A 23824-nucleotide genomic window follows, 5' to 3' on the forward strand; every position below is an offset into this window, starting at 1 on the left:
AGGGGACCTGTTCTAGGCGTGAGGTCATGGTGATCTATGTCAGCCTGAGCCATAAAGAAGGGGAGGAAAAGTTCGGAAAGGGACAGTATAGGGTGTTGGTCATCTTCCCATCCTCTCCCTGGGCCAGAAGTTGAGTCCTGGGACCAAGGCTAGAGTCACAATGAAAAGGGGTGTGTGGGACTTTGCAAGGGTCCTAAAGGGAGACATGAAAGTGATGGGGGATGGGGAAATGGGGCCTGAGAGGCACTGGACTTATGCATATTGGCTGAAGGGTATTGATGTACATATTGGAAATAGGGGAAATAGGCTGAAATTAAGTGGGAAGGTAGAGTTGAGATGAGGAGAACTTACCAACAGCTTGGGGAGCATCAGGGTGAGCCTTAGAAATAGGAACAGAATGTGGCCAGAGATCATTCAGAGGAAAAAAGAACCTCTTTTACCCCCAATACATTTCACCTGGTGGACACTAGGTCACGCCCTTGTGCGCAGAAGTAGTAGTAGATCCTACTGGATCTAGATTGTCCCCAAAGGAGTGAGGGAGCAAACAGGGAATGAGTGTGCTGGACAGATCAGCAGGCAGTGCCGGGGGTTAAGGGTCAGGTGGAGATAGTCAGGCTGAGTAGGATCAGAACCTAGGCTTCTTGCTTTTCAGGCACCCAAGGAACCTGGGGGATGAGGGGAGAGGCATTCAAAGGTAGACCATGGGAATGCCATGGGAATGCCCCATGAGAAGCAAGGTCAGGGTCATCCAGGCTTCCCTCCTTCCCCCGAATTAATGAATTAATGTATACCCAACTAGCCCCCCCGGGAGGTGGCCTTCCGCGTTGGAGAGTGCCTAGGCCCTAGTCTCGTGGCCCAAGTCCTCCCCTCTCACCACCCCTTCTCATGTGGTTGCCGGCAGCTGCCTGTGGTCGCCCCAGCTCCTGCACGGGGACTTTCCAACAGGGGAAAAAATGACTTAATGAGAGTGGGAGCCGGGGGCGGGAGGGACAGGACCCTGTAATCACCGCTCTGCTGAGGGGCCAGCACGCCTCCCGGGCTCTTCCCTGGCTTCCTGCTGCCAGCGCCCCCCTTGGGTTCTGCTGCGGGAGGGAGACAGAGCTGGCGACAGGGGCTCTCTTTCCAGGTTCCAGGTTCTCTGGGACCCTCAGGCTGCCTGTTTCTCCTGGACTCGCTTCTGGAGTCCTAGAGGCCTGGACACTCCACTATCCCTCTCTGGACCTTTTCCTTAAAATTGGGGAGGGGGTGTCTTTCCCTGGAGCTGGGGTCCCCTGCTGGTGTGGTAGAAGGGTAAAGGGTAGTGAAGAGAGCCCCTGTCCATTTTGCGGCTGCGTACTTCCAAACGCCACTGGTTTCTGTGGCAACGAGGACAGCCGAGGTGTGTCCACCGCTCTGGGAGGCGCTCCCCCCCCACCACACGTACACTTAGCAGCCCGCTGGGCCAGGCCCCGCCGCTGTGGTACGCGGGGGTGGGGGTGTGCCGTTACCATGGCAAGGGTGCGCTAGAAGGGCACATTCTTCCCTAGGGTGGGAGCACCCTGGGGATATGAGAAGGGGGGTGACGGGGGCGGCAGAAAGGGGAGCAGCGGTGGTCAGAACAAGGGAGGAGTCTCGGACAAGACGAATGGGGCTTCTGAGGTTGGGGTGGGAAGTCTGCAATCGGTCCCCGTCCTACAGCTCTTGCCAGGCATTCTCCCTCCCTCACCGCCCCCCACCCCACACCCTTGCTGGGGTTCAACGCCCCAATTCACCGTTTGCAGAGAAGGGATCCCCAACTACCAACCCAAAAGGTTTCTTCCAAGGCCGGGCCTGCGGAGCTTCTGGGCCTGTCCCCTCCCCCCAGGTGGGGCGGCGGCCCAGACTGCTTGCAGAAGCCCTGCAATTAAGCCCCTCCCCCGCCCCTGCACCGCCCGCCTGTCCTCCGCCAGGCCCGGTCTGCACCACCAATTACTGCAGAGCGCAGCAGCTGATTACCCTGGAGCCTGAGGAGTGGCTGGGGGTAGGGACAACAGGCAAGTTAAGGGGTGGGGACCCTGGGGTTGTCACTGGTCCTAGGGTCGTTAGCTGTGGCCCTCTAGCCCCACTTTTCAACTCTAGAGGATAGGGAGGAAGGGTATCTCAGTGCTCGGTCCTGCAGAGCCTCAATTTTTCACTCCGTGAATGCACACGGTACCGAGGGCAGACAGAGCTCTGGGAAGATCTGGTGCGCGCGCTCACGCCTGCGTGCATGTATGTTGGAGCGTCTGGAATCTCAGGTTGCGTACTCAAAAAGTTCAAGGCCCTCAAGACCAGTTTTCTTTCCCGCCGCCGACTGCCGCGTGGGTCTCTCCTGGTCCCGCGCCCCGCCCATTGGACCCAATTAGGTCTTGCTGAGCCAGCCCCGGGCTGCTGCCAGCGCCTTTTGTGGGAATCAGAAAACGGCGCCCTCTTTGGGAAAGAAGCTTCCCATTTCTACAGAAGACAATCCGGGAGTCTACAGAGCAGCGACAGTGGATTTTTCTACCACCATCCTTGCCCACTGCTGTCCCTTCTTCGTTCTGCCCCCGCCGGCTAGTCTGCAGGGACTCGGGAAGAGCTTCGCGCCTACCGCAGTCCAGCTGTCCACATCTGGCCGACAGCTGGGAGCCGCCCACCACAAACTGATGAGGACACGGCGCCCTCTGTTGGTGCAGAGCTGCAGCGCACCAACTTCAGGGCCTGGACCTCCCTCCAGCTGCGGCGGGGGCTGGAGGTCTAGCTCCAGTCAGGTGGGTCTCGGATTCCACCATTCAGTGTCTTTGCTCTTGGGAACTACCCGCTCTCTGCTTCGCTTCCAAGTCACAGGCCCTGTGCTCTCGGCCCGTCACAGCTTTGTTGACCCTCTTTCCTTTGTCCGTGCATACTTAAAACCCTGTTCAGCGACCTAACAGTTCCCAGACCTCCCAGCTTCTTTCCCTAGACGTTGGAGCGCGGACCGCACATTCCGCGAACCTTCACTCCGCGTCCAAAGTAAAAGTCCTAAAATAGGAATATGATTACATAAGACACCGCCCGTTTGCTCAATGGAATTCCTCGCCGTGTTCTTAAAAAAAAAAAAAAAAGAAGAAGAAGAGGTGGTTGAAGTATATTTAGTGACTGAGACAGTGTTTGCTCTACATTGGGGAGGAGGATGCTAGGCACATAATATAGCACAGGGCAGGATCCCTCTTTTACTGCAACAAAAATGTATAGATGCGATTTCCATTTTAGAAGTCTAAAATAGGCATCAAATGCTAATAAATTATTTTGCATGGGAGATTGTAGGTGATTTAAAATGTGTTCTCTATTTGCATTTTCCTTTGTCTACAACGAACCCATATTACTTGGGCACAGCCATGATTCCATGTGCAGAACATTTTGACCCAAAATGGAGCATCAAATTATTAGAATATTTTTAAAACTAGGTTTTGGAAAATCTGGTTGACAAGAGCTATGATTATGCTATTGGAATTTTCTTTTAAAAATAACAATGATTTGTAGTGAGAAGTCCTGAATTCCAGCACCAGGAAAGCCAAGAAGCATCCTCAAACCCATATGCACATCCAGTACTGTGGGTCGTTATAATAACTGATTTATTTTTTATTGTACTACTTATGTACAAAGATGTTGCCATGATTAATAATACATAAAATTTATAAAAATTTTAACACCTTTTTCTCAGTTCCAGTCCTTTTCGATGTCTTTGCAACATTGCATATCTGTAACCACTCTATCCTTGGGTGTAGGCAATCCTTCCACCACCTTGAATGATGTATGGCCTAGTCCTCCTCATTCTCCACTGCCTCAGAAACTTCATTCACTCTTTGTCTTTTTTTTTGTGTGTGTGGGTCAGCTCCATTTAATTTTATTCATAACCCACATAACATATTAAGCTGAATGTGGAGAAATAAAAACTACATTTGCACAATGATGTAAAAATATGGACACTTCTCTAATACACAATATAAAAAGCAAACAGATGAGTTTCATGGTGACATTAATTGATATGGAGCACTGTTTGTATTCTTATGAATTTAATTAGGTTGACTACCTTCCATATTTTTCACCTTTGACTTTAATATTTGTACCAAGCACAATGTGCCTAGGTGTGAGTGTTTTTTGTCTTTTTCTTTTGAAATAATTTTGAAGGTACAGACAAGTTACAATGGTACAAAGAACTTCCCATGTCCCTGAACCACATAAGAGTGAGCTGCCTACACAATGCCCCATTACTCTTTAATGCTTTAATACATGTTTCCTACAAATAGATATTCTCCTTCATTACCTAATACAATACTCAAAACCAGAAAATTAACATTGATGCATTAGTACTATCTAATGCCTCTAAGACCTTATTCCACGTTCAGCTGTTAGCCCAATAATATCCTTTATAATAAAATTCTAGTCTAGAATTTTTTTACATTTAGTTATTATGTCTTTGTAGTCTCTTCCCATCTGACACACTTTCTAAGCCTTCCTTTATGTTCATGACCAGGACAGTTTAGAAGATTACAGACCAGTTATATGGGATGATGTCCCTCACTTTGGGTTTATCTGTTGTTTCCTGATTTGATGTTGTCATGTGTCTTTGGCAACAATATCACAGATGTTGGGTGTTTTGCTCATTGCCTTATTATTGGTTCTAGAGCTAAAATTTCCCAGTTTAGTTCCAGTTCAGCCAAGTCCTGTCTCAGGAGCATTCTGCTCTGGGAGCTACAACCCATGGGCTCTAGGGGCTGTAGCTCCTTAATTATAAATAGTCCTCTGCCTTCCTGTTTCACTTACTGAAGATTCAAAGTTCTAAGTGGGAACATTGATTTGGCTATGCCCTTTCTGCTCAGGATCAGGGGAGCAAATATTTGACTTCCCACTAAGACTTATTCTAAGGAGGATCCACCAACATAGGTCAGGGGCTCGGATGCTGGTCAGCTAAAGACCCCAGTGCATATTCACATACAAGTTCCTGAGAACATCATTGAGACCTCCACCATCTGCCATTATCACCCCTCTCTTTCTCCCTTGCATGCCATGTTCCACTGAAAGGAAGGGATTCCTGCCTTAGCCTCTGTAACAATTAGCCTTCAAAGATGAGCCCAATGAATCATGTGTCATACCTCTGTATTGTCCCCTCCCCTTGGATCTGGGCTGGTCCTGTAATTCATTTTCATTGATACAGGCTGTGGAAATGGTTCTACATGACTTCTGAGAAGAGGTATTAAGAATTCTTGCAGTTTCTGCTTTAGTCTCTTGGAATGTTCCTTTGGGGGAAGCCAGTCACTATGTCTGAGTTCCATCTACCTAAGACCATCATGCTGTGAGAAAATTTAAGCAAGTCACATGGAAAGGCTGCTTGGAGAGAGAATAATGTCTGGCCAGTCCCCATCTGTTTCAGCCAATTCAGATGAGGTGCGAGACACACGATTAAAAAGAGTTATCTAAATTGGACGATCAAAAGTTTGAGGTCAGCCTGGGTAACTTAATGAGATGCTGTCCCAACTTCAAAAATAAAAGGAGGGCCTTTTCTTTCTCCTCGTGGCAGCGCGTGTTCCCAGAGCGCCAGTCTCTGCATTTGCCCCCTGCTCCTAGAGGTTAAGAACAAAAAAGATGCACCTGGACTTTCCCCAGAGCCTTCTATGTTTCTAAGCGTCGGTGGAATTTGAGGTACTCTGGCTGCGAGCCGTGCTTACTTGATGAAAGAAATCACCCCTACCTTCCTCAGTGGACAATTTGTTACCTACTTTAAGTGTCTCCCACTGAAGGCATCCATCTTTCCTTGAGCCACAGAAACCTGTGCCCAATCTTGCCTGACATCTGCCTTGTCAAGTGTCCATGATGCTGGGCCCTGAGGGAGGTGAAGGTTTTGTGGTCAAACTCCGTGGCCTGCCCTGGTCCTGCTCAACTGAGGACGTGCAGAACTTTCTCTCCAACTGCACAATTCACGATGGGGTTGCAGGTGTCCATTTCATTTACACTAGAGAAGGCAGGCAGAGTGGTGAGGCTTTTGTTGAACTTGAATCAGAAGATGATGTAAAAATGGCCCTGAAAAAAGACAGGGAAAGCATGGGACACTGGTACATCGAGGTGTTCAAGTCGATGTTCAAGGTGTTCAAGTCACACATGAAATTACATAAGCTCTGGCCTCAAAATACCTAGATTTGCCCTTGCTTGGTTGTTGCTTCCTCCTAACTACTCTGATTAGGGCAGGGCATATGTTTCTTCTCTTAATTGTTGAGAAGATGTAAGCCTAGAGTAGTTAAGTTGCTTGTGCCTGGCTTTCCCACTGTGAGTGGCAGAATTAGAGCTAGAACATAGCTCTTTCTGTTCTCCTTTCAGACATCTAGTCACACCAAGGGCAAGTGCCCTATTCCAAAGCTTCTCACTGCCTTTCAGTGGGTAGGGCTTGAGTGTGTCCATTTGGTCTGCTTTGGGTTCTGGGTTGTATGTGGTCCAGATGAGAAGCCTGATAAAGCTAAAAGGGAAACAAGTGTGATTTTGAAGTGCTTCCAAATCACAAACCATAGTGACCTTTCTCTATACCCTTGCCCATCCTTCTCATGAAGAAAGGCTACCATAGGGCTGAAGAACTATAGCTATGGGTCTTCCTTCTGTGTTAGGGTGAGAAGTGTGCAATCCTTGAACAGAATCAGAATCCACTGGTGAACCGGCTGTGTGTGAATATGCATGGGAACATGTCTTTTGTTACTTCTTAAGCCACGTATATTTTTGGTCTGTTTCCCTGGAAACTTATAGGGAATAGGGAGAGACCTTACCAAATGTAGTATAATTTTACCATTTCTACTTCCTTTCCAATTCTCCGAATTAGTCACCCCATCTCTACCTGGACTGATTTTTCCAAGGTCACTAACAACTTCTTTGTTGCTAAATCCAACTTTTCAATCCTTAATCGATTCTCCTCTGCTTTCAGTGTTATTTTCAAATGTAATCTGATCCACCTCCATTTAAAATGCTTCAGTGGTTTCGTCACTGCTTTTAGGAACAGTAGGACCTATTCTACAATGTCATTCCAGTCCATACATGTTGATCTTTGATTTTTCCAATGGGCCATGCCCTGTCCTGATACTATTTAAACCAACTATTTGCCAGCCATTGTTTTAGTATTGGAGATACAATGGGGAATAAATCAGGCAAAAATTCCTGCCATTCTGGAGCTCACCTTCTGATTATGGTTTTTGGATTTTTTTTTGTTGTTGTTTTGCTGAAATGTCCCTTTCCTTTAAATTTGTGTTTTCATGGTAGAGAGTTTGAGATTTGTTGATGTTTAAATAAATTTATTTATGTATGATTCACAATAATTTAAATTTCAAGAGGCTAGTAGATCACTCGTCTAGCACATGTGGGACACTGGGTCCTATTCTCAGCTGGGAGAACTGGAACTGGAAATCCATATGCAACAAAATGAAATTGAATCCCTTTCTCTCACCTTGCACAAAAGTTAACTCAAAATGGATCAAGGAGCTAGGAATCAAACAGAAACTCTGTGTCTAATAGAAGAAAAAGTTGGCTCTAATCTCCATCTTGTGGGGACAGGCTCCAAATTCCTTAATAGGACACCTATAGCACAAGAGTTAAAATCAAGAATCAACAAATGGGATGTATTCAAACTAAAAAGTTTTTTTTCTCAGCAAGAGAAACAATAAGAGAGGTAAATAGGGAGCCTACATTCTGGGAACAAATATTTACCCCTCACACTTGATAGAGTTCTAATCTCTAGAGTATACAAAGAACTCAAAAAATTAAACAATAAGAAAACAAATAACCCAATCAACAAATGGGCCAAGGATCTGAACAGACACTTCTCAGAGGAGGATATACAATCAATCAACAAATACATGAAAAAATGCTCACCATCTCTAGCAATCAGAGAAATGCAAATTAAAACCACTCTAAGATACCATCTCACTCCAGTGAGATTGGCAGCCATTATGAAGTCAAACAACAAGTGCTGGTGAGGATGTGGGGAAAAGGGTACACTTGTACATTGCTGGTGGGACTGCAAATTGGTGCGGCCAATTTGGAAAGCAGTATGGAGATTCCTTGGAAAGCTGGGAATGGAACCACCATTTGACCCAGCTATTCCCCTTCTTGGACTATTCCCTAAAGACCTTAAAAGAGTGTGCTATAGGGACACAGCTACAACGATGTTCATAGCAGCGCAATTCACAATAGCTAGACTGTGGAACCAACCTAGATGCCCTTCAATAGATGAATGGATTAAAAAATGTGGCATTTATACACAATGGAGTATTACTCTGCACTAAAAAAATGACAAAATCATGGAATTTGCAGGGAAATGGATGGCACTAAAGCAGATTATGCTAAGTGAAGCTAGCCAATCCCTAAAAAAAAATGCCAAATGTCTTCTTTGATATAAGGAGAGCAACTAAGAACAGAATAGAGAGGAAGAGTATGAGAAGATCACCACTAAATAGGGATGAGAGGGGGGAGGGAAAGAGAGAGAGAAGGGAAATTGCATGGTAAAGGAAGGAGACCCTTTACACAAAATTACATATAAGAGGAAGTGAGGGGAAAGGGGGAAAATAAACAAGAGAGAGAAATGAATTACAGTAGATGGGGTAGGGAGAGAAGACAGGAAGGGAGGGGAGGGGAGGGGAGGGGAGGGGAAGGGGGATAGTAGAGGTTAGGAAAGACAGCAGAATACAACATACACTAGTATGGCAGTAGGTAAAAAAGTGGATGTGTAACCGATGTGAATCTGCATTATGTATATAGGGTAAAAATGGGAGTTCATAATCCGCTTGAATCAAATGTATGAAATATGATATGTCAAGAACTTTGTAATGTTTTGAACAACTAATAAAAAAATAAATAAAATAAAAGGAAAGTTGGGAATGGAACTACCATTTGACCCAGCTATTCCCCTTCTCGGACTATACCCAAAAGACCTTAAAAGAGCATACAGCTACATCAATGTTCATAGCAGCACAATTCACAATAGCTAGACTGTGGAACCAACCCAGATGCCCTTCACTAGATGAATGGATAAAAAAAATGTGGCATTTATACACAATGGAATATTACTCAGCACTAAAAAATAACAAAATCATGGCATTTGCAGGGAAATGTATGGCATTAGAGCAGATTATGCTAAGTGAAGCTAGCCAATCCCTAAAAAACAAACTCAAAACAGCAGGGAGGAAGAGAATGAGAAGAAGATTACCATTAAATAAGGACAAGAGGTGCGTGGGAATGGGAGAGAGAAGGGGAATTGCACCGAAGATGGTAGGAGACCCTCATGGTTATTGCAAAATTACATATAAGATGGTGTGAGGGGGAAGAAAAAAAGAGAGAGAAATGGGTCACAGTAGATTGGGTAGAAAGAGGTGATGGGAGGGAAGGGGAGGGGAGGGGGGATAGGAAGGGTAGCAGAATACAATAGACATTAGTATGGCCCTATGTATAAACGTGGCTGTATAACCAATGTGATCCTGCAATCTGTACATGCCGGGTTTCTGTTCTCGCGACTAAAAGGCTCAGGGATCACTCTAGTTAAACTGGGCTGCACGAAATAACCACACAAGAGACACAAATACCGTTTTCTTTGGGGTTGCTGTGACGGCTCCTCTGACCTTAAGGGTCCGCAGGAAGAGAGAGAGAGGAGAGAGAGAGAGAGAGCACGTGCTGACTCCTTTTATTGAGGAGAAGCTATTCAAATGAGGCCAGGGGTCAGTTTCAGGGGGCTGAGTCTGTCTTCATGATGTCCACTGTCAGAAGGTTGACTGACACCTGGGTAGGCCACACCCAAGGGCACAGTAAGAGGAGGGGACACACACACAAGGCACTTCCATGGAAGATTCTATCCTATTCAGGGCAAGGGGTTATATTAGAAAGGAACAGGTGAGCATAGCTCCACCCATGCATGGAGCTGTAGCAAGACACACCCATTTCTGTGACTGAGCGCCTCAGCACCCAGCTGGGGAGTGTAACTCAGTCACCCATAAGGTTGGCCTCCCACATGTACATGTGGAAAAATAAGATTAAGAACCCCATTTGAATCAAATGTATGGTATGTCAAGATCATTGTAATGTTTTGAGCAACTAATAAAAAAAAGAAAATAAATATTGTTTCCATCTACAACTAAAAATATTTTTTAAAGTGTGCAATTCATGTTAGAATATTCAGCATCATGCTTCCATCACCACAATCAATTTTACATCTCTGTGTGTGTTTGTGTATGTATGTATGTTGCTGTGAATAGAACCCAAGGCCTCCTACATGCTATGCAAGCACTCTACTGTATCCCTAGTCCATCACAATCAGTTTTAGAACATTTTTACCACCCATTAATAGGCACTCTTCCTTTCCTCCCAGTTCCTCAGCCCTAGGCAACAAATCTACTTTCTGACTCCATGGATTTGTCAATTCTGAATATTTCATATCACTGGAATCATAGTCTTTTGTAATTGGCTTCTTTCACTTAACATGCATTTATGTGCTTTGTTGTATTGCCAAATAATATTCCATTGTATGATATACTATAACATTCTCTTTATCCATTTATCAGTTGAAGGACAATTGGATTATTTCCACTTTTGATAATTATGAATGATGCTGCTATGAATGCTTCTGTATACCTTGTATGAGCATGTTTCCGTTTTGGGGGGTATAGAATTAGGAGTGAAATTAGGGTTATATGATAATTATGTTCAACATTCTGAGAAAATGCCATTCTGTCTTTAAAAGTGGCTGTACTGTTTTACATTCCTACCAGCAAAATATGAGAGTTCCAATTTCTCCACATCCTTGCTGTTATGGTTGAATTGTATCATCCATTCATACGAAGTGCTAACCCCAAGTATGTCAGAATGAATTTATTTGGAAATAGGATCTTTTTGCTGTTGTTATTTCCCACCTTTTTTATTGCTGCATTATAGTTGTACATATTGATGGGATTTGTTGTTACATATTTGTAAATGCACATAATATAGCAATATAATTTGGCTGATATCACTCCCCAGCATTTCCCTCTTCACTTCCTGCCTCCCACCCCTTGGTCCCTTTCCTCTACTGATCTCCCTTTGAGTTTTAGGAGATCCACCCCCAACTTTCTTTTCCTTTTTCTCTCTAGCTTCTGCAAATGAGAGAAAACATGCAATCCTTGACCTTCTGATTTTGTCTTATTTTGTTTAACATGATGGTCTCTAGTTCCATCAATTTTCCTGCAAATGCCACAATTTCATTTTTCTTTATGGATGAATAAAATTCTATTGTGTATGTATACCACATTTTCTTTATTTATTCACCTGTTGGTGGACCCCTAAGCTGGTTCCATAGTTTTGCTATTGTGAACTGTGCTGCTATAAACATGGGTTCGAATTCCTCACTACAGTAAGATGACTTTCATTCTTCAGGATAAATACTGAGGAGTGGTATACCTGGGTCATATGGTACTTTCATGCCTAGTCTTTTGAGAACCTCTATACTGATTTCCATAGTGATTGTACTAATTTTATAGTCCCACCAACAGGGTAAAAGTGTTTCTTTTTTTTCCCTACATCCTCTCCAGGATTTATTATTTGTATCTTGATGACTGTCATTCTGACTGATGTGAGATGAAATCTCAGTGTAGTTTTGATTTGCATTTCCTTAATTACTAGTGGTGTTGAACATTTTTTCATGTATTTGTTGGCCATATGTATTTCTTTTTGAGAAGTATCTGTTTAATTCACTTGCCCATTTATTAATTGGGTTATTTGATTTTTTGGTGTAAAGTTTTTTGAGCTCTTTGTATATTCTAGATATTAAGCCTCTGTCAGAAGAATAGCTAGTGGAGATTTTCTCCCATATTGTAGGTTCTCTCTTCACATTCCTAATTGTATCCTTTGCTGTGCAGAAGCTTTTTAATTTGATGCTATCCCATTTATTAACTGTTGGCATTATTTCCTGAGTTTTAAAAGTCCTATTGAGAAAGTCTTTGCCTGTGCTTAAAAGCTATATTTTCTTCTAGGAATTGCATAGTTTTTGGTCTAATTCTGAGGTCTTGATCCATTTTGAATTGATTTTTATGAAGGGTGAGAAATAGGTTCATCTTACACATAATTATGTAAGAGGAGGTCATGATTAGTGTCCTTTATGGAAAGGAGAAATTTGGACACACACATGCACTCAAGAATAGCATGTGAAGACTGGAATTATGCTTGTAGGGGTAAGAAAAGGGTGATCCCTGTTCTCACTGCTCATAAGGGTTCTTCCATGATGGAAAAGCTAACATGAGGAAAGCATAGCATATTTACCTAATCAGAGTTTTGTGTGACATGGGAGCCTTTAGAATTAAGATCAAAGATACAGGGAAAGAAATTATCTGAATTTATGTTTACTTTGGGTAGAGCAGGGACAACTGTGTAGAAATGTGATTACACCAAAAGGATTTGAGCCAGGCACACTAGCACATGCCTATAATCCCAGCAACATAGGAGGATGAGGCAGAAAGATTGCAAGTTGGAGGCTAGCCTCAGCAACTTAGTGAGGCTCTAAGCAGTTTAGGGAAACCCTGTTTCAATATAAAAAAATGAAAAAGGCTGGGGATGTGGCTCAGTAGTAAAGTGCCCCTGGGTTAAGTCCCTAGTGACATGAGCTAATGGAAATGGACAAGTGGGAAAGAAATCCAGCAAAGCTTGTTCAGATTCTTCTTGGCTTCTCTGGTGTAACATCTCTTTCATTCTGGTATGAGGTAGGATCTCTCTGAGAATAATGATATTAATTTCTTTATCACCAGATGTTATACAGATAAAGGTGGAGTAAGAGGTTAGAGTAATATTTGCAGGTTTTATGGCTTGCTTTGGGGAAAAAGATTCTAGTTTCTCTGACCTGCTTGGGGAAGAGGAATTCTAGTTTCTATGACTTGCCTTCAAGGAGAAAGTGAGGACAAGAAGCAAGAGGGCACTAGAAGGTCAGAGAGACACTTCACTTTCTGCGGCTTTTTTGTTTGTTTAAAATACTGGGGATTGAACCTATGGACACTTTACCACTGAACTATATCCCCAGCCCTTTTTGTTTTTTTGAGACAGAGTCTTGCTAATTTGTTGAGGATGGCCTTAAATTTGAGGACCTCCTGCCTGCACCTCCCAAGTGGCTGGGATCATAGATGTGGACCATCACACCTATACTGAGGCTAATTCTAAGGACTTCTAGGTTGTTTTAATTTAAAGTATTCTGTATGCCAAAGTGCCATACTTTGGGTATCATTTTCTGAGTATAACAAATGCCACAAGCCAAGGAAATATCAGAAGCTGGGAAAGAATACTGAAAATATCCTCCCATAGCCATCTTTGGGGAGCCTCTCTATTGACACTTTGATTTTTGCCTTTTCTGTTTTTATTTTTCCTAGCCAGTTTAAATTTTTTCTATTTTTATTTTTCCTAGCCAGTTTAAATTTTTCCATTTAAAATTATTTCCCAGCTTCTGATATTTAACTCCTTAGCAAGCTAATATACTCTCTGATACTTGTTATTTTCCATTTTTAAAATTACTACAATTATCCTACTGGATATGAAGTGGTATTTCATTTGATTTTTATGTGCATTTTCCTGATGCAAATGATGTTGATCATCCTTTCACATGCAGGTTAGCCCATATATCTTCTTTGGCTAAATGTACACTCAAATTCTTTGCTAATTTTAGAAATTGTATTATTTATCTTTTATTATTGAATTTTAGGATGTCTTGACAAATTCTAAATAGAAGAAGTCCCTTATTAGACATATATATTTTGTGGACTTTTCCTCCTTGCTTAGGTAGTCTTTTTACTTTCTTGGTGGTGGTCTTTTTTGTTTGTTTTTCTCCAGTGCTGGGGATGGAACCCCTCATGCATATTAGGGAAGAGCTCTACCATTGAGTTTCAGCCTCATCCCTTGATGGGTATCTTTTGAAGCAACAAGTTTTTAATTTTGAAAAAGTGCACATTTTGTAATTATTGTTGCTTTTGTGTTTGAGTTTATATCTAGTCCCCTTCCATCTTGGTGTAGTTCAAATGTCTCTTCCTCAGGGGAGATTGCATTCCTATGATACATGTTTTTGCAAAACTATCTTTACTGGACCGGGGATGTAGCTCAGTTGCATAGGGCTTGCTTGGCATGAGTGAGGCCCTGGTCTACCCCCATCACTGCAAAAACAAAACACAACATCCTACTTTGTGATTGTAAAGTTTTGGGTTTTATTTACCTGATAATCCTTCCCTCCAGACTATAAATTACTGAAGAGTAATTTACATTGTGCAGCAGGTATGCTCAGATTTGCTGAATGAATGGATGCTCCCCTGATCCTGTGGACCATTCCCTCTATGAAGCATTCTTCATGTAGCTTTGAGAACACCCCCAACCTGCTCCTCCTCCTTTAGCTGTTCCTCAACTTGCTCTGCTGCTGCTTCTTCCTTGGTCCGTCTAGACACAGGCCCTTGTTTCCTTTCACACTCCTTACTCTTTGCCTCCATTTCCATTAATTGACAGTTTTAGGCTAATGACTCTCAAGTCTGTTTCTTACCTAGATAGCTCTCCTTAACTGCATACCTGCATATCAAACTACCTACTGTATGCCTATATTAGAATGGCTCACAGACACTTAACATGCAATATGGCTGTGACCTTATCTTCCTCTATTCTCAACCCCATACCTGTTTATTCTTTCTCAACCTGTTGCCCCAAACCTGAAATCTGGGCATTGCCTGTCTTTGATCAGATTTCCAAGAAATAGATTTGAGGCAAGGATTAGTATGCAAGTGATTTATTAAGGGAGTGCTCCCAGGAGAGATCAGGAAGGAAGTAGAAGAATGCCAGTCAGGGAACATGTTAAAAAAAATAAAATAAAGCAAGGGTGTGATTTTAGATCACATCCCAAGGAGGTACTTGTACTTGGTCCCACAGGGAAACAGTTAGTTACCCAGCTCCTATCAAGTTATTGTCTGGGGGGCTGGGGATGTGGCTCAAGCAGTAGCGCGCTCGCCTGGCATGCGTGCGGCCCGGGTTTGATCCTCAGCACCACATACCAACAAAGATGTGTCCGCCGAGAACTAAAAATTAAATAAATATTAAAAAGAAAAAGAACACAATGGCACAGTTTATACCCGGTGCCTGCCGTAAAAAAAAAAAAAAAAAAAAAAAAAAAAAAAAAAAAAAAAAAAAAAAAAGTTATTGTCTGGAAGAGTTTGTGTAGAATTGGTGATATTTCTTCCTTTAAATGTTGGTGGAATTCACTAGTGATGCCATCTGGTCTTGGAGTTGTGGGACGGTTTTTAGCCACATATTCAGTTTCTTGAACAGCAATAGGGCTGCACTGATCTTCTATTTCTTCTTCAGAGAGCTTTGGTGAATGATGTGCTTTAAGGAATATGCCCGTTTTGTCTAAATTGTCAATCTTATTAACATAAAGTTGCTAATCAAATTCCTTTATTAATCTTTTAATATTTTAAAATCTATTTTAATACCATCTCTTTTATTTCTAATGTTTGAAATTTATGTCTTTTCTATATTTTATTTTTCCTAGCCAGTTTGGCTAGGAAAGTTTATCAATTTTATTGAAAGAACTAATTTTTAGCTTCATTGCACTTCTCTATTGTTTTTTATTTTTATTTTTCTCTATTTTTAAATTTTTCTATTGAATTTAAAATTGACTGGATCTATTTTGAGTCTATTGAATTTGAATTTTAAAAATTCTTTATTTTTAAACTATATTGATTTCTACTTTGATATTTAATATTTCCTTTTCTATTTTCAGTTTACTTATTCTTTTCATGGTTTCTTAAGCTAGAAGCTTAGATCATCAATTTGAGACCTTTCTTTTTTCCTACTATACGTTCTAAGTGCTATACATTTCTTTTTAAGTGTTGCTTTTAGCAGCACTCCAAATGTGTTGATGTTTTATTTTATTTTATTCAATTTAGAATACTTTTTAACTTAACTTCCCTTTTGATTTATTTAGATGTCCCCCAAGCTATTTAGAAGCATGTTATTTAATTTTCAAATATTTGGGAGATTTCTCAGAGCTTTCTGTTAATGGTATCTAATCTAATTCTGTTGAAAAAAGACTTGAATGATTTTAGTAATAATTTTAACATTCTGGGTGTGGAAGTGTATGCCTGTAATCCCAATTACTTGGGAAGCTGAAGCAGAAGGATCACAAGTTCAAGGTCAGCCTTGGCATGTTAGTGAGATCTTGTCTCAAATAAAAAAGACTGGGGGTATATCTCAGGGGTAGAATGCCCCTGGATTCAACCCCAGTACCACAAAAAATAATTAATTTTAATACAATTTTAATTGTCTTAGGCCCAAAATATGGCCTATATTGGTAATCATTCCATGTGTATTTGAAAAGAATATATATGCTGCTATTTTTTTATAATTAATAAATGTTAATTAGATCAAGTTGGTTGATAGTATTGTTTATATCTTCTGTAGCTTCATTAATTTCTTGCCTGCTTTTTTATCATATATTGAGAGAGGGATATTGAATCTCTGAATATAACTGTGGATTTGTCTATTTCCCCTTGCAGTTCTTTCATTTTTTTGCATCATGTGTCTTAAAAATGATTTTAGATGCATAAACATTTGGGACTGTTACATTCTTTTGGTAAATTGACTCCTTTATAATTATAAAATTGTATTCTTTATTCCTATTACATTTTTTTCCTGAAGTCTATTTTATCTAATATAACCATTCTGAATTTCTTTTAGAGTTAGCGTGTGTATCTTTGTTTTTTACTTTAACCTGTTTGTTTTTCCTTTAAGTAAAATACAATTGAGTTAATAAAATTCAGAGTGACAATCTATGCCATTTAATTAATTGAATTGCATTTAATGTATACTTAAAAATAATGTTAGATTTGTTATCACCTTGCTATTTGTTTCCTATTTGTCCTACTTGTTCCCATTTCCTTTTTCTACCTTCTTTTGGATTGAATTTTTTTATTCTACTTTATTTCCTTTACTGGTTTATTAGCTGTAAGTATTTTTGTCATTTTAGTGGTTCTGTAGGATTTATAACACATCTTATCACAGTGTGTGTCTTCAAGTTCACTAGTCTTTTCTTTGGTAATGTCTAATCTGCTAATTTCATGTATCTACTTAACTTTTTTTTTTTTTTTTTGGTACTGGGTATTGAGCCCAGTGTCATTTTACCACTAAGCTACATCCCCAGATCTTTTCATTTTTTATTTTGAGACAGATTCTTGCCAAGTTGCTGAGGGCCTTGCTAAGTTGCTGCAGCTTACCTCAAATTTGTGATCCTTCTGCCTCAGCCTCCCAAGTTGCTGGGTTTACAAGTGTGTATCACCAACCTTGGTCCTAGTTAACTTTTAAACATATGGAATACAATTATAATAAATGTTTTAATATATATCATAATTATTTAATTATATATTACAGACACACACACACACACAAATACACATATATAATTACCAGGGATTGAACCTAGGGGTGTTTAACCACTGAGCCATATCCCTATCCCTTTTTATATTTTTATTTAGAGACAGGGTCTCACTAAATTGCTTAGGGCCTCACTAAATTTCTGAGGCTAGCTTGAACTCATGATCCTCCTGCCTCAGACTCCCTAGCTTCTGGGATTAGAGGCATGTATCACCCAGCCTGGCTTGTTTTAATATTCTTGTTGGCTAATCTTAACATCTGTGTCAGTCCTGTGTTGGTTTTCACTGATTTTTCTCCTCCTTATAGGTGGTAATTTTCTGCTTATTTGTAACCCAGATGTGTTAACTTTCCATTGCTGTGACAAAATACCTGAGATAATTAGCTAATAAGGAGGAAAGATATATTTTGGCTCATGGTTTCAGAGGATTCAGCCCATGGTCAGTTGGCACTGTTGTTTTTGGACCTGTGGCAAAACAGTAAGTACATCATTAATAGGAGCACGTGGTAGAGCAAAGCTGCTTATCCCATGGCATCCAGGAAACAAAGAAAGAAGGCATCAGGGTCATAATATCTCCTTCAAGAGTGTGACCCTAATGACCAACTTTCTTCCACTAGGCTCTACATCCTAAAGATTTCACCACCTCCCAAAGGCACCACAGGCTGGTGACTAAGAGGTTAGCATATGAGCCTTTGGGGACATTGAAGAATTAAACCATAACATCAGGTGATCTCTAATCAAACATTGTGCCAAACATTGCGAATTTTACTTTTTTGGATGCTGAATGATTTTTTTATTCCTTTAATTATGTTTGATCTTTGTTCTGGGATACAGTCAAGTTGCTTAGAAATAGTTTGATCCTTTTAAGTCTTATTTTAAGATAGACCATGAAGGAAATCTCAACAAGTTTACAGGGATAAAATTTCTGACAAATTAAGCTAGAAATCAATAACAAAAAATAACCAGAATAATCATCAAATATTTGGAAATTAGGAAATACACTTATTTAAAAAACAACAACAAAAAATAGAACTTCATGGGTCAAAGAAGAAATCACCACAGTACTTCAAGCTAAGTGCTAATATATGGTATATCAAAAGTTGGGTAAAACTTAAAATAGTCTATTTTAATAAATGTTCAATATGCACTTGTAAAGAATATGTAGTTTTTAGCTGTTGGTGTAATAAGCATATGCCATTTAAGTCAGTTTTGTTAATCATATTTTTCAAAATCTCCTTGTGCTAATGGTTTTTGTTTGCTTACTGTGTCAGTTATTGAGAGAGCTGTATTAAAATTTTTCAGTTATGAAAATTTCTCCTTCTAACTCTGTCAGTTTTTACTATATGTGTTTTGAGGCTATGTTTTTAATTGCATATTTGGTTGAGTTTTATATTTTTCTATTAAAATTTCACTTTCATCATTATGAAATGTCTCTAACACCAATAATATGTTTTTTCTTAAAGTCTATATCAGTGCAGATACACATTAGCCTGTTTTTGATGCTTTCATGTTTTTCAAAAACACCCTTTTAGTTGGGTGTGGTGGCACATGCATGTAATCTCATTGGCTCTGGATGTTGAGGCAGGAGGATCCAGAGTTCAAAGCCAGCCTCAGCAAAAGGGAGGCACTAAACAACTCAGTGAGACCCTGTCTCTAAAAACAAAACAAAACAAAACAAAACAAAACAAACAAACAAAAACAGAATAGTGAAAAAAAAAAAAAAAACAGAATAGTGCTGGGGATGTGGCTCAGTGGTTGAGTGCCCCTGAGTTCAATCCCTGGTACTACACCCTCTCCCACCCAACCCTGCAAAAAACAAACAAACAGGGGCTGGGGATGTGGCTCAAGCGGTAGCGCGCTCGCCTGGCATGCGTGCGGCCCGGGTTCGATCCTCAGCACCACATACCAACAAAGATGTTGTGTCCGCCGAGAACTAAAAAATAAATATTAAAAATTCTCTCTCTCTCTCTCTCTCTCTCCTCTCTCACTCTCTCACTCTCTCTTTAAAAAAAAAAAAAAAAACAACCACCCCCCTTTTTTTCCTTGTGATGCTGGGGATCAAACCCAGGGCCTTGTGCATGGGAGACAAACAGTCTACCAACTTAGCTTTATCCTCAGCCTGAAAAACACCCTTTTACTTTTAACCTTTCTGAATCTCTATAAAGTATGACTCTTACAAGCAGCATGTAGTTATTTTGTTTCTTGTCTAGTCTGATAACCTTTATGTTTTAGTTGAAGTAGTTATTTGATTTATATTATTGTAATTTCTGATTCTCCAGTGTTTAAAATATTCCATTTTTACTATTTGTCTCATTTGTTTTTTCTTTTTACTCTTTCTTGCTTCCTTTTCAATCAATATTTTTTTCTGGTTATTTCACTTTTCTCCTTTATAACTTTGGTTATATATTTTATGATTAGTTTATTACCCTAGATACAACATGCATCCTTGACTTAATCTTCTTAAAATTAGTACTTGTGCCCTTTCTAGACAGTTCAAGTACTTTAATTCTGCTTGGCACACTCCAGGGTTTCATGCTGTTGTTGACAAGTGTTTTTTCTAATATGTTATAAACCTCACAATAGATCATTTCAGTTATTCCTAAAAATCACGATTCAATAAAATTTTCCTTCAAAATTTCCCTTTCCAATGCTTTCCATTCTTTCTACATTTTGCTTCTCTCTGGGAATTTGGTCCTACAGATGCTGGTTGCCTTGGTTGCTCTCTAAACATCTGTGTTTACATTTTATGTAGCTTTAATATTTGTTTTCAGTGGGATGGTTATTCTTATACTAGCTACTTTATCATAGCCTGAAGCAGAGCTCCATTCCTGGGTTTTAAATCTTTCTGCTTAGCATATAAAATCATGTATTCACAGCTTCCTAAACAGTCAGTCATTTCAGAGCTCTGTGCCTTTGCTTATACTCTTCTTTCTTCCTGTTCTCAACATGCTCCTTGTTTCATAACTAAGACTTAATCACCCTGAAGTCTCAGCTCATGCTGACTTCTCTAAGAAGTTTTCTGGGATCCTACCTCTATACTTGCATCTTGGGTCAAGTTGTTTTATCAGTTATTGTGTTGTACTGTAATTGTTTTCCGTGGTCAATATTATCCTTAATATTGTGGATCATTTAGGGATTCCTACACCTAATGTGTTGCCTAATTCAATATAGGTAATTTGTCAAGTGAATGACAAGCATATTCTTTGGATGGTCTTCTTTTTTTCTTTTTTTTTTTTTTTTGGTGCTAGGGATTGAACCCAGGCCCTGTGTATGCAAGGCAAGCACTCTACCAGCTGAGCTATATCCCCAGCCCTGGATGGTCTTCTTAACTCCTGTGTGGGTTAGGGTCCTCAGATTGTAAGGGATGGAGATTCCCCAACCCCATAGTTTTATTCTGATGATAGCAGTTTATCATAAGGGTATACACCAGAAGGAAGGTCAACATACATTTCACAAGAGCAGCTAATCCTTACATGGCCTGGGACATAATTTGAGAACTAAAGTAGTTTTGGACATGAGGTCAAATTTATGATCAGGCTATACTGTCACCCCATCATGTTCAGAGGTGCTTCGGTTCCCTGCCATTATGGTGACTCAGCACTCAGGTATTTCTTTCTTATATTGTCCTATTCCTCTTTCTGATAGCCAACCCCTTCAGCCTCTTCCCTGAATATTTTTGTTCGTTGATTTTACTTATTCCTGAGCTTCTGTTACCCTGTGGCCTCAGAACCTATGTGATCTGCTATCTCTTTGTGTAGTTAGTTGGTTTCTCGGTATCTCATCAATTTCAGACTTCTGTGTCTCAATTTAAGCTCTATAAGAGAGCAAATCTGATTGATTCAGTTGGAGAAAGCATTTGTCCCAGGCCATCTCATAGTTAGCCATTCATTCCATTCATTTAACCAATATGCATAGGCCACTGGCTCACTTCCAGATTGTTTATTAAGTAGGTGTCCCATCATGATCTAATAGCTGTGGTTGGGGACTGGAGTGGAAGGCAAGGTCACATAGTGGTCACAGCATGGAGATCTATATTTAAGAAACTTAACAAGGAACTGTGGATATGAATTCTAAACCTTTGCCCGTTGGAGGGGGGTCATTTGTTTCTGCAAGGCTTTTGCCAGAAATGGTTGAAAATAATTCAAATGGAAAATTTTGGTGCTGAGGAGTGGTACTTTGTATTGTTGCTTAGTTGCTTAGGGCTCACTGACTTGCTGAGGCTGGCTTTGAACTTGTGATCCTCCTGCCTCAGCCTCCTGAGTTGCTGGTATTATAGGGATGTACGACCGCACCCAGTTCTAGTGGATTCTTAGAGTGCTTCTCCTCTCAGTATTATTTTTAATTTCTTCTTTTAGATATACATGAAAGTAGAATATATTTTGACATATTACACATACATGGAGTTTAACGTGTTACAATTAGGATCCCATTCTTGTGGTTGTACATAACATGGAATTTCACTGGTGGTGTATTCATATATGAACATTGGAAAGTTTTGTCTTATTCATTCTACTGTTTTTCCTCTTCCCATCCCTCCTCCCTTCCATTTTTTCCTCTTTGTCCAATCCAATTCCTCTCAGTACTTTGATCTCTGAACCCCCAGGCATCCAGCCATTCACATGATGCACTTTTGGAGTTTCTGTATAGGGGTGCAATTTGGCAGCTTTCAACCTGTCTGGCAGCTTCTCCTTTTTTGGTACTGGTGATTGAACCCAGGGATGTTCCACCATTGAGCTACATTTCTAGCCCTTTTTATTTTTTTATTTTGAGACAGGGTCTCACTAAATTGAGCAGGCTGGCCTCAAATTTGTGATCCTGCCTCAACCTCTTGAGCAACTGGAATCATAGGCAAGTGCCACCACATCTGGGTAGCCATTGCTGCTGCTTCTTTTTTTAATACAAGCTCATCAGAGAAAAAACTAAAAGCTTGGAAGAATGTATTTGCAGTCAGGGAGCAAGAGAGCAATGCAATAGACTGTAGAATCAAGCCTTATAATGTGGAATTCACACAACCCACTCTCTGCCCACAGGAGAACTCAGACAATCCAGACTGACCGTAGAGGCTAGAAAGCTGAGAACTCTCTGGATCAAGCCATCTGGTCTCAGACCTTGTTCACACTGATGAAATTGTTCTGTCAGTGTTATCCAGAAAATTTTAAGGACTATTGTCCATTCATTCAAGAAAAACAAATATTTGTCCCTTACACTCTGTAAGGTGCTAGGGATACAACAGTGAGCAAAGCCTTTATTGACTTATGGTGTAGAGGACAATTAGCTAAGTAAGTACTAAATAGGTGTAAAATTACACTTTAGCCAAGGAAAGATATTACAGAGGAAACACTTGTGGTGAGTAAGAGTGGTTAAGAAAAATTATCTAGAGTGGGGATCAGAGAAGGCCTACCTGACAAAATGACATTTGAGCTGACATCGAAGATTGAGTGGGAGTTAACTAGGTGATGTGGGAAAAGAGCATTCCAGGCAGAAGGAACATTTCATACAACTGTGGTTGCAGGGAGCATAGATTATCAGGAGACCAGAATACTCAGGGAAGAAGGCCAATGTGGTTGGAGGACAGTGAGTGCAGGGATTCTGGAGAGGGGTGAGGTTGGGGCATAAGCTGGAGCCACAGAGGCTAGGTCAAATATTTTTGTAATTTGTAGTATAGATTGTAACTTGTCCTCTAGTAGTCACTTTTTCTTATTTATTTATTTATTTTTTTTTAGTATTAGAATCCTAGAGTTTGGCCTAGCACATAATTACCCAAATAAAGACCATTTCCCAGTTTCCTTTGCATATAGGTTAGCCCATGTGACTAAGTTTTGATCAAAGGGCTGTGAACAGAACTAAGGGCAGCTTTTCATTCCTCCAATTCTCTTACCATTGGCTGGAATGCAGACATAATGTTAGGGGCTGGAGGGGCCATTCTAGATCATGATGAGAAGGAAGCCATATATTGAGGATGGTGAAACATCAAGATAGAGAGGAACTGGATCCCTCTCACCATAGAGCAGTGTAGCAGCCCTGAACTATTAAACCATATGTGACACATTGGTAAACTTCTAACTTATTTGAGTCACTATTTTTGGCCTTTTAAATCAACATGTATTCTAATGACATACCATTGAATTGTTCTAGTTGACAGAATCAGATTTCCATCTCACTCTGACTGCTGTATGCAGGGTTAAATGCAGCAAGATAAGTCAGAAGCCCTTGCAGCCACCCACTGAAGAGGATAGCATCTAGGACATGCAAAGTTGCCATGAAGCTGTGACCAGACCCTGGTAGAACATCTTTTTCATAGTGTAGAGGGAAGAACATGGATTCTTGCCTCAGGGAGAGCTAAGTTTTATTATCAGATCCACTACTTTGTAGCTGTGTGAACTTGGGCAAGTTACTAGGTATCTCTAACTTGTGTTTATAAACCCAATTTAA

This window comes from Spermophilus citellus (genome assembly GCF_964194105.1).
Source record: "Spermophilus citellus genome assembly, chromosome: 16".
Classification (NCBI taxonomy): Eukaryota; Metazoa; Chordata; class Mammalia; order Rodentia; family Sciuridae; genus Spermophilus; species Spermophilus citellus.